The 12,828-nt window shown below is 37.3% G+C and overlaps 1 long non-coding RNA gene across 1 annotated transcript in view; it reads left to right on the forward strand.

The window, feature by feature from the left end:
• Window positions 1–12,585, forward strand: part of LOC125108001 (uncharacterized) — a 44,101-nt gene extending 31,516 nt beyond the window's left edge. The window contains exon 4 of the long non-coding RNA XR_007129726.1: window positions 12,390–12,585. This is a non-coding gene — a long non-coding RNA (uncharacterized LOC125108001). The remainder of the gene's footprint in view (window positions 1–12,389) is intronic.
• Window positions 12,586–12,828: the final 243 nt, after the last annotated feature.

Consider the following 12,828-nt stretch of genomic DNA (forward strand, 5'->3'; position numbering starts at 1 on the left):
ATGTGGAAACATTGAGAGAAACATTTATGAAAAATATGATCCAATTTCTGAAAATACAGGCCAATTAAAGTTTGAGATTTAATTTAGGAATTTTGACTCTGTCTGCATGATGTATATATTAATGATGATTTCTCTCCCCTCATTCTTCATCTTCATAAGCAAAGGGAGATTTTTTTTACTTATTGACATATTACTGAAGAATCTAGCTTTTCTCCAAAATTACACATTTTTTTGCATAAATGTGCCTAATTACCTGAATTCAGTTTTGATTAGCAGTGTTAATTGATGCAGCTGTGGATGGTATCTGTTTACCTAAATTACCATGTGCAAACAGCAATATGTCTGGAAGTGAATATGCTAAACTGAAAATACTAATTAGCTAAGACAGATTGTTATTCAAGTCACATCGTGGAGCTTTCTAATGAAAGCCTAGATGTGTCAGGGTTTTATGATATTCAGACAGAAATGTCTATATTACATATGATTTCTAAATTTAATTCATAAGAACAGATGGGATGTCAGCCAGGGTTCTTCTTTATTCCCGTATTAATGTGAATATTTTACTCAACTGGCGATATATTCATATGTTTTTTTTCTAAGAAACTCATCGTGTGCTTTGACAGTGTGCCAGCCCTGCACATCCAGACTCATCTATTTCTTGACCAATATATTCCCAGATTACATCCACCCACTGTCCCAAAGTTGAAGATAAATAGACGACCTTGCAAATTTAATCACATCAACTGGTTAATTTAATGAAATTCAGTAGTAGAAAGGTTAGTTAAACAGACCGCTTCCAGTGAGTAGTATTTTAGGTGTGTTTTCTTTTTGCATCCCAAATAAATAGTAATAATAATATTTTGATCATAGGGTGCTTAGGAATCACTGAGCACTTTGCAGTCCTGGAAGGTAAGTTCTCAGTGCCTTCACGTTGTCTCTCATCTTCGATCATTTAAAAATGGGTCGCAGAGTCATGCTTATTTTGAAGTGCCCAGATTTAAAGTATTACAGCTCTTACTATGTCTTTGATTCCCATTACCTGTGTCCTAAAGCATGACCTGCTTTGCTTAAAGTTTCTCTCCAAAGAAAGCATTAATCTTTTACCATCTGCTGTGGCACTCAGGGCTCATTAATGGCAAGGTAGCTTCAAGGTACCCAAAGATTATGGTACAAATCCTACACATTATATCGTGAAGAATAATGGACCCGTCCTCCCTTTCCCAAGGGGCTGAATAACTGTGCTTAATACATAAGAAGTCTCTTCTTCCCAAAGGCTTGAAAATAAGGCCTCTTGACTCAAACTTAAGAGTTTAAGATCCCTTATTAGGTATTTTAAGATGCCATGAGCAAAATGGGGATAATTTTCATGATGCAAATTTGAACATAATTATAGTTTGGCATATTTAATTTAGGTTTAAGTGAGAATTATAATTACCAAAAATCAAATTATTTCAATTATGCTAATTTCTATTCCCAAAGTTTTGTGTCATTTGGGTTCTGGAAGATAGGTTTAGATCCAGCAAAATTAAAATCAAATCTAGTACTGAAAATAAGGAATTTGTGGAAATGACTCTGCTCTTGTTACATTTTGGCTATAGAAATGTTAAAGTACAGTGAACTGGCCCCAGAAACCGTCAGGTCCTCGAAATGGCCAAAATCAAAGTTGAAAAAGGGACATAAGTCCTGCTTGGACCATTGATCTTCCATTTTCTGTATTAACACCAGTTAGTTGTAACATAGCATTGCCATTTGCTGTCTAATCAATGAAGCTCACCCCAGATTTTTTTTTTAAATAAAATTTATGTGTATTACAATTATGGTTATTTAATAGCATGCTTTGAAAAGTCACCTTCAAAATTGTCTTGCCTTCAATTATCATTTTGGCATTTGCCTTTTCAAAAATGCCTAATATAAAATTCCTTTATTCTGGAAATATTTCTTTTTGAAAACTTGGGAGTATTTTGTTTCCCAGCAGCTAAAGGTAGTTTGCCACACGTTCTGTGGGTAGTCTCAGGGAGTTCATTGTTAAAGAACCAAAATATGTGTGTGTGTATACATACTTTCATAAAATCGCCTAAATGAAGGGTTGAATGTAGACACTAACGTCCCCCAAACAGTTTGATTGTTGAATGTGTTTACTGTCATGCTGCTACACTCAGTAAAGCGACTTCTGAATAAACCTAAGTCCTCTTTCAGAGCAGAGAGAGAAGGAAAGTTCTCCCTGCCAAGCTCATCCATCTCTTCTATTATCAGTGATGTCTGGGGCACTCTTTGCTCATCATGAGATTCCCTATATATTTTAGTAAAAGTTTTTGTTTGTTTGTTTGTCTTTGTCTCTTTGTGAAGATGTGTACTTACTTGGTGTCAAAATCTCTTCCATAATCTTTGTTGACCTGTGTTAGCATTTCTACACAGAAACCTTAAAATGGGAAACCAGGTCAGTGATGTGAAATGTAAAATGGAGTTATGGAGTGTTATCAGACATTGCAATGAATTGTCTTTAGGCAAATCACTTAACCTCGGTGTGCAAATTAGTTAATTTTAAGAATAAATATAGCTATCTTTCTGACTTATTAAGGATTTATCACTTGTGCCCAAGGTTCAATAGATCTGTAAATGAAGTGTATGAATCTTTTCTTTGAACTCTAATTGGCATGTGGGGGAAGCAGGTCAGACTGAGTTAAAGGCTGAGAGACTTAATCCTTTGAAGAAATTTTGATTTAGTTTTATTACTTCTAAGTATTGCTAATGTATTCTAAGATTAATTTGACTCTTTGAGTGCTTCGTGTATGCTGGTTTCTTTTCAAAGGGATAGACTGTAGACTCCCTGAAGGTTATCTTTTGCTTCTTTGTTAAACCTTCCCCTGTACCTTGCATAGCTGTAGGACACGAGAAGTGGTATGCACACAGTGGGAGCACCTGAGGGATGCCTGGAGTGAACTGTGGGTACCAGTGAGTCCAAGTCATGGCCATTAACCCCATTTAAAAAGCTCAGTAACCTAAATTATAGGATATTGTGTATTTCCTGGCCCAGCCGTTGTAAACCCTCTGAAGATACATTAAAAAAAATTTAAAAAATTAAAAAGTTAAAGCTCCTGGTTTTTTTTAGAAGGTTGCATGTTTTTGATCAGTTTATGTTTGGTCAGAGGAACCCTAACATTTTACAAAGAACAGAATTCATTTGAATTTGCTCTCGGATAAGCATAGCATATGCTACACTTGAATTAATGCAAATTTCAGATGAATAAGATTTGACCTGGTAAGCAAAGCTTTGTAAATAGGCAGACCTGAAGATTTTGCCTCTGTCATTTGCCAGCAAGGTGACCTTGGGGGGCATTTCTTAATTCTTTTCGGGCCTTAGTTTACCCATATGCAACAGAGAGATAATAATACCTATCTAGGGTGGTGTTACAATGAATAAACCACACAATGTATATAAACACATTAACCCAATGCATATCATCAAGTTGGCACTTAATAAATAGTAGATATAATTATTTAATAAAACACGATAGTTCTGCATCAAAAACCAACAGAAATTATTAGAGAAATTTTCTTAATGTGACATTCATTAACTCTTAAAGTCTTATGCAGCAAAGTGATTCAAATTTCCCACCAGTATACATACAAACCCATTTTGGCTTGGTTGTATATATGTGCATGTGTGTTTATATACATACACATATCATTTACATAAGAATGAAATTAAACACCTGGCTTCTCAAGGCGTGTTTTACAGAAACATATCTTCCTTATGTTCATATAATGTCTTACAGCTATGTAACATTTCATGGCTCAGAATCAATTCTGTACACATGATCGTATGTGATCTTCACAGTAACGAGATAGGACAAGTGACATTACATTTTTCTTTATAAATGAGATAGGCAGAGATGTTAAGGGACTTTCCCAGAATCACTTGCTACAGTGAGGGACAGGGAAGCAATGAAGGTTGGAGAATACACTCAGAGACTTTTTCTGGACTGTTCAGGAAAAAGAAGCTATTAATGCTGTTTCTCCATGCAACATTAGCAGAGTAACATCCTATGTAAATATTACCGTATTTAAATATAGGGCTGAGGGATGCGTATATTGTGAAATCCAGGACATTATCCATGTTTGACAGGTGGAGTAGAATTTGTTTCTCCTCAGTAAACATGTGTTAAGATATTCTGACTCATTGCCTTGTTCACAATAGTTAAAGATTACTATTTCCATCCTTACTACTAGGACTTTTGTAGAAATGAGGTGAACTATATTTTGAAAAGCTGGGACCAGGAATTTAGGTCTCTTTCAGGCCTGGCCAAGAGCCCAGAGGTGGAAACATGGGTACATGTGTAGGGATTTCTTATGAAATTAGCACCCGGAGCCAGATTCTAGAAAAATCTGTTCTTCCTTCATATAAGGAGCTAGTAACAGGAAATGGAAAATGACCCCAAGGAAATCATCTCATTCATATGTTACTTGTTATGTTGGGTTAAACTATTTCACTGATTCCACGAATATTTCACAATACCTTGTGTTTGTGAGGTATCCCAAAAGATACTGTAGGAACACAGAGAGTGTAAGACACGATGTCTCAGGGACTTCGAATAACTATCTTGTCATTATGTACCCACTATTGCAACAGGATATAGTTCAAGTGGCAGATTCTTCCTCCTTTAATTCTAAGATCTTGAGTAATACATGCATTTGTTCATGTATTCATTCAACAAACATTTATTCCTCCCTGCATGGGTGGTGGAATATAATGTGGTCTCTGAAATCAGATGACCTGGGTGTATGTAGATCATTGGTTCTCCACCAGTTAGAGGTGGGGCAAACTATTTGAATCTTCACTTGCTTATCTTTAAAATTAAGTTGATCATAATAAGATGGCTATAGGGGTTAACAGTATCTGTAAGGCATTTCCCACTGTGTGGGGCACACACAAGTGCTGTCATTTCACCAAGGGTGTGTTCCTTCACTCAAGGGATGTAAAAGTAGTTGGAGTGGACAGACACGCACACCAAAAGCAACTCGAGAATTCTACGTGGCATTTAAGGAGGTACAGTCTAACATGGTCCAGACTCCACTGGTGCTGACAGAATGTAGAAATAGGAAAGGTCTTTTCGAGAGAGGGGAGACGGTAGCAGAAATATTTTCTGAGCAGTGTGGTGTCTGAATTCTAACCATGACGTTGTCGGTATGTGCGGCCTGATGAGCATCTCCCTGGAGACCACTGTTAATTTAGGAGCCTACAACATCTGTGCAGTTTCAATAGGACCAGAGCCCAAACCTAAAAACACAAAGAACACAATTTCTTATTTTTTATTTCTTATTAAGTGTGGTTGAAGAGGACAACATCCTTCCCTGGGCTTTGATTCATGAACTACAATGGAGGCTGGGTTGTTGCCTTTTTGGGATAGCAGGCATGGTAGAGTGTTGGTGTATTTGGACTTTTTCAGGGTTCTTATGTCCAGAAATTCCAAACTAGATTTTTGTCATTAGCTTGTCAGGCTTGTCTTAAGCCCACTTAATGAAGTCTGGCTGTGGAATGTCTTTTATGTTCGATGGCCTTTGTGCTGAGTCTCAGCTACTCTCAACTGTGGCAGAGAAGTTAATGAAGATACCACAGTGCTCGCTTGTCTGCTGCTTTTGAAAACACACCTCGTATGTGTTTGGGTATTTAAATTCTGTTTTCTAGCTTTTAGGGTTTATATCCTCGTGGTGCATTCAAGTGCTATGGAAATAAGACCAGATGGATGTGACAACCAGCCATTCGGGAAATTACATACACATTACATTTCAGAAAACCAGTGTACATATGTCTATCTGGATGCGTTCATATGCTGGATTATTTTTGTTGCAGCCAAATGGTTGAGATTTCAGTGAAGCAGTTACCTAGAATGTCAGCCTGAGAATTCCTCTCTGAGGAAAAGCAGGGCCTGTGGTGAGCTATGTGTCAAACACAGTGAACATGGGGACAGAGTAAAGGTCACCCCACATTTCTCTACCTTCCTTTAGTTTTCTCTGTAGTGCAGACTATGTAGTTTTACAAATTATGTAGTTTTCTTTCTTTTTTTTTTATATTTTATTTATTTATTTGACAGAGAGATCATAAGTAGGCAGAGAGGCACCAGAGAGAGGGTGGAAGCAGGCTCCCTGCTGAGCAGAGAGCCGGATTCGGGGCTTGATTCCAGGACCCTGATATCATGATCTGAGCCGAAGATAGAGGCTTATACCCACTGAGACACTCAGGCATCCCTGTAGTTTTCTACATAGTCCATAGTACAGACATTATATTATTAATTTTTTTTATTGTCTACCATCCCCCCGAATGGAAATTCTATAAGGAGGAGTTTTTCTGCCTTGTTTAATACTGTAGTGCTTGGCACATAGTAAGCACTCCATATGTGATAATGAATAAATTGGCTATCGCTGAGATAGTGAAATGGTATTTAATCTCCCCTTGTGCTAAAAGCCTACATGACATGAAGGTTATCTTTTGTCTCTGAAATGATGAACAGATCATTGTGAATAATGGGGCTGATGGTCACGGTCATGTCTACCACTCACACAGTGTTTGCTCTGCGCCAGGTACTGGTCTGAGCACTCACAAAGACCTTTGGTGTGGAGGCTATTACTCTCCCTATTTTCTGGAAGGGAATCTGAAGCACAGAGATTCTGATGTGACAGAGCCAAGATTCAAGCCCACCAGGCTGTTTTTCTATATCTCATGTGTCATCAAAGGCTACTTTCGGGGTTTGAAAGTAAGTCTTCCAGGAATCTATCCATCCTTTCAATTAGCAAAAAGTCATAACCAGCAAAAAATCTACAATCTACAATCTACTTCTCTAAGAAGTAGAAATCTGGAAAGGCAGTCACATCTCCTACTTTGTATTATTCTCTCCATCGAGTTGCCCACCTACTTGCTCTTCTGTGGAATAAGGAAAAATGATGATAAATGCTGTAAATAAATACTCTGAGTTTTTTTGTGCTTGTTAAAATACTGTGTTAACAAGCCCCAAAACATATTTTCAAGCTAAATGGAAAAATTGGTATTGTGGATTCTACCTTGGCTTACTCAATGTTTCCTCAAGTTTTATTCTCACTGATGCACATGGCAACAGAATATTCAAATTTAGCTCTGAAATTGAAATATATTATAGAACTTTCAGCAACAAATATGTCTGCACAATTGGGGTTGGTTAAATTAATATTGAAGATTAGTTTCTGTACCTCAGCCCAGACCTCCCGGGGTGGTGTAGGCTTTGTCCCGGGTGAGTGCCAGAAGTCGGGAGTGGAGAGTATATAGAATACAGTGACCAATAAATGTTCAGGAGAATGGCATAGTTTTCAGGGATAATTTGTGTAGTGGGGGAGCAGTGTTCTATTGCGAGAGGGACCATATCCTCACAAGAATTGGGAATTTTGTTCATGACCTGTACATTTCCCTGAAACCTCTCCTGTTGTCCACCCATATAGCCATATTATCTTACCATTTCATTTTTCTGATACCCCTTTCAGTTAGTCCAGGTGCCCAAATCTGTCCTCCTACCTCCCTTCTCTTGAATTTATCAGTTCCATGAAATCCCATTCAAAAATGAAATAGCCTTATTGGGGCTTACATTAACTCTATCCATTCTTTTTATATAATATGCACTTATATGTTATACATTCTTGGTATTACCTAATATGGTAGAATATATCAGTTCCTGCCCTACTAACTGAACAAGATGATTCACGCAAAATGTTTAACCATAAGAAGCATTTGGTAACAAACCCCAATAAATGGCATCTATTATTAGGCATCAATTCTCTATAAAGATATTCAAATACATTGGAAAGAAACTTGGAGAATTTAATTTTACACAAGAACTTTTGGATGAGCTCATGATTTTTCCCATTCTGGGTCAGATAAACAAAATCATATGTTTCTATTAAATTACATTCTCAGACTTAATCATCATACTGTATCTAGTATTGTTCCTCATATCTTCTTTTTCATATATTATAAAATTGGCCGGTCCTCATGTAACAATTATCATCATCATGATGAAAACCATATCTCAACAAAACACAATATTTACTACATACTTTCCAATTTATAGGGCACCTCCCCTTATGTTTTCTTCTTCTCACATCCCTCTGTGGTTGACATTGCAAGTACAGGGGAGACAAATCATATTGCTAGTGTGGGACAGATCTAAGATTCAGAGTCCAATTCTCAGATTGCACATCATAGTGATAAATGGGAGATCTATCCAATCATTAGTACCACAAAGAATTTTTAATTACATCTGCAGGCATGTCTCACCTTCAGAGAACAGATTTTAGAAAAAATATTTTTGAACTAATCAGTGATTGAGGCTGACCTTAAGGAATGTAAACATTCTCTCCTGTATCTCTCTAGTTGGTGGCTATGGAAAGGGTTCTCAGACACTGGCTTCTAGCTGCCCCCAAGCTCTTCTAGCAGACAGAAAAGCAAGCATGTAATCAGGGTATGGAGCTAAGAATATTTGCTATTTTATCAGAACTCAAATATGACAAGGCCAGAAATATAGCAGATTGTGGCATTTTTTTAAAGCACTTAACAGCTTATAACAAAATTGAGAGGGAAGTGCAGAGATATCCCATATACCCCTGTCCTACTTGTGCATAGCCTCCCTCACTATCAACATCACTAGAATGGCACATGGTTTTTTACCAAGGATGAACATACATGACACACCATAATCACCCAAAGTCCATACTTAACTTAGGCTTCATTCTTAGTGAGGTACATTTTGTGGGTTTGGACAAACATATAATTACATATATCCATCACTCTAATGGTTGCATTGCACTGTAAATCCTCTAGGCTCTATGCTCTGCCTAGTCACCTAGTCACCCTCCTCACACCACCTTTGGCAAACACCGACTTCATTTCTGTATCTGTAGTTTGCCTTTTCAATAGCATCATACGGTTGGAATCTAACAGTACATACTCTTTCAGATTGGCTTCTTTCAATTAATAATCTGCATTGGAGGTCCCTCCTTGTCTTTTCATGGCTTGGTAGCTCATTTCTTTTTAGCACTGAATAATATTCCATTATCTGGATATACCACATTTATATAGCCATTTACCTACTTAAAGTCATCTTGGTTGCTCAGGTCATGGAATTTGATGAGGAAAAAATTCTAGGGATGAATGGGTCTTTTCATTAATATGTCTAATACTGTGGTGTTGCCATGACGCCACATAAATATGCCTAACAGTTTTATGAAGAGGGATAAATGAGACATGGATTTTTATAAATTATTTGTGTTGTCAGATGGGAGGAGAAATGGGAATTTGCCAGTTTCTTATGAAACACTGGTTCAGCCGGTGACAAAACATTCCAGTTAACAGGAAGGATTGTCTGTGGGTGCAGTGTGAGTGCTTAGTCACTGCTGGGCAAGAGAAAGTAGGAAATGGAAGAGGATGATTTAAGTAGAGCTGAAGGAGATAATGCCTCAGTCATTATTATCAGCTAATCATTGTTGCTTTTCCATCATGTACCCCAAATCTTCATCCTTGAAGGGGTTATATCCAAGGTAGATGAATAGTACTGTTTCTGCCGACTTGTATTCCTAGACATGGAGAATATTTGAAGAGTATGCATGTGTGTTGGCAGGAGATTTAATCTTCCCACCTATGTTTTCAGTCAAGGAAATGTTAGCGTCAAAGTACATTTTGTGATTTTGACTATTTTGTTGTGGTGGAAGTGAAGAAAAAATATTTTGACCATGTATGAAACAAATGAAAAGTCTACCACCTGAAAAAAATAACCAATGGAGGTTGACTTGGAAGGTTTGCTTTCATGTTATCAAGCCTTAACAGAACTCTAGTTCTGAAAGCAGAAACTTCGGGAAGAACGATTTGAAAATGTATCAATAAAACAGAAAAAGATTTTAGAGTTTTCAGGAAGACTGGCCTGCCCATTTCCCACTACTCACCTGGAATGGTTTTAAACTTTGAAAACAACATAGAACAAACATATTTGCACGTCATTAGCATTAAAACAAGCTCCCCACCCCCCCATAAGAAGTCAAAATATCCTTCAGGAACAAATTGGTTGAGTCTCAAATCCTTTTCAAATTGCAGAAGAGAACATGTTTTACCTTACCAGCGTATGATTGGCAGACAGTTGAGAATACCTTCTGTATACATATGTATTTATTTGATTTGTGAAATAGGCCCTTTTCCTTCATAGCCAGAGGAGCCATTCTCAGAGAGCGTGCAGGCAATCAAAATATTTTCAAATCCCGAAAGCCAAAGAAAACTAGCTTTTCATTTATTTACTCGGGGTGGGCCTTTGTAAACATTTTCTTTTTTAAACTGGCCCTAGAGGGCAGTAAGCTGGGTCTCCATTAGGCCAGAGTGGAGAAAAAGGATAAGGATTAAAGGACATTCAGCAGGAATGTCCTGCAAATGATGTCCGCCTGAAGATGTATAGTTAGGTAAGTCTAAGCAGGCGAAAGTAAACAGAGGACGGTCTGTGTTCATGCAAAGCATCCAAAATGTTCTGAGCAAAATGCTTCTCACAAACTTACCTAGGTAGCATATTTGTAAAAAAAAAAAAACAAAAAAAAACAAAAAAACAAAAAGAACAAAAAAAGACAAAACAAAACAAAACCATACATGAGGGGGTTTCGCCACCCCAATCTCAATACTGTATGTCAGCAGTGTGCTAAGTATTGATGAAGAAATATAAACATTCAAGAAATCAATGGGTATTTTTTGCTGGACTTCTAACTGTTGACATAGAAGCAGGTATTAGATAACAAAAAAGGTAAGTTCCAGATCTGTTCTCCACAGAAAGAGAACAAAGTGACTTAAACCAAGTTAGAGTTTCAAATCTCTACAGATTTCCTTCCCATTTTATATGCCAAGAGACCAACACACACAATGTTTGTTAAGTAATTAGCATCATGCAAAAGTTCAAAGTTGAAAACAGATTGAGAAAATCTAAGGATATTATTGGCAAAGGACCCATTCGTAGCCTTCTAAGTGCTGTACAGACAGCCATTAAAATAACTAAATATTGAAAGAACTGAAATCATGTAGATGGTGTCCAGATATGGGGACACTGACTATTTTGACGGTCAAGGGGCTTCTTCAGGGAATTCACCTGTATCAGATACTTTTAAAGTGCAGTTGGATCTCATGGACCCAGAACAAAATATCATTATTTCGAGGCATTAATAAATGTCTTTAGCCTATACACTCATCTACATACATGCAAATTGGGAGTGGGAAAGTAGGCTTACCAAATCCCAGAATTCAAAATGTATAGAGTTTTCACTAAAGCCATTGAGGAAGGAATGGGCCTACGGTCACTGAATCCCTACTATATTCCAGGTCATCATTATACAACCTCTACTTGTTACAGCTCTCTGGAAAGGAGACAACACAACTGCTCTTTTGTAGAAAGAGAAATATGAAGTTAATTGTGGGGTTTTTTTCTACATTTTTTTAAAGATTTTATTTATGTATGAGAGAGAGTGTGTGTAGGGGGAGGAGTAGAAGGAGAAGGACAAGCAAACTCCGTGCTGAGCATTGAGCCCAATGCCAGGCTCAATATCAGGACCCCAAAATCATGACCTTGAGCCAAAACCAAAAAGTCAGACGCTTAACCAACTGAGCCACCCAGGTGCCCCTGAAGCTAATTGTGGTTGATGAATTTTTCCAAGGTTACCCAGATCAGATTTTTGAGTGAGGGTCATTTTCAAAGACCATATTCTTCTTTTCACAGCACATATGCAAGCTCACTATCTTGAGAGGCTATACTAACTCAAAATGGAAAAATGATCAGTGATGTTTATGGTTCACGGTTAGCAAGTGCTAAGTCCTGTCCCCTTTCATCTGAAGCTCCTCAGTGCTCTTGATAATTGAATTGCCAAGCCTAGCATTTCTTAATGCCATCTAGGGAAGGATAGAAGTTTAGCTAAAGGAGAGGGGGAAGAAAAGAGATGAAGAATATTGGATCTGTCTACTCGGTGTTTCTTCTCTTAGAAGAAGTATAAGGAAGACCCTTGTTTTCCTACCTTTTTTTTTTTTTTCTGTCTAAAACAGAAAAGGGGTAGCATGGAGTAAGAGTAAAGAGAGAAAATTGATGTAGCAATGATGAAGAAAACAAGAATGTAGGAAAGGTGGTTTGGGGTTTTTTTCTCCATTTCCCTGGCCATCCTACCCTTCATTGAATGAAAATATTCTGTTTCAGGCTTTCAGGCTGAGGTTGTCCTGTGAGAAGTATATACTAATTTCATATTTTCTCATAACTTTCTTTTGAGAATAAGCATTTTGGTTTTCAGCTGTTTATTATTTCAAAGGCATCTATATGCTAATATATCTTATGCTAATTATTTTCATGTTTTCCCCTTAGGTTATGCTTCATATCACCCACCGGGGAGGATCATCTCTCATGAAAACTTTCAAATTTGATTTTGCAAATTATTCAGAAAAATTTAAGCCATGCTATCTCCCAATGTAGGAAGGAATACACTCTGGAGATTCCTATAATTCAAAGAAAACGGACCTGGATAACATTCGGGTTCTCATGCTACCAGAATCCTCTTGAGAAGGACAGCCAGGTACACAAAGCACTTAACATTGTGACATTGAAGTGTTGGAATAATAATCAAAATAAAAGTCTAATAATGGGTTTTTAGAAATTGCTAAATTGTTATGTTTGATCCAGAGCTGAGAAAGGAAAGGCTGTTTTCATTCTCTTGGAGTCTGAGGTGTAACTGTTTATACTGCTATAAATACCATATTTTAATTGTATGTCATCATTTCTTAGCATCATTGCTAGAACGTTAATT

Source organism: Lutra lutra, chromosome 8 (assembly GCF_902655055.1).
Source record: "Lutra lutra chromosome 8, mLutLut1.2, whole genome shotgun sequence".
NCBI classification, from domain to species: Eukaryota; Metazoa; Chordata; class Mammalia; order Carnivora; family Mustelidae; genus Lutra; species Lutra lutra.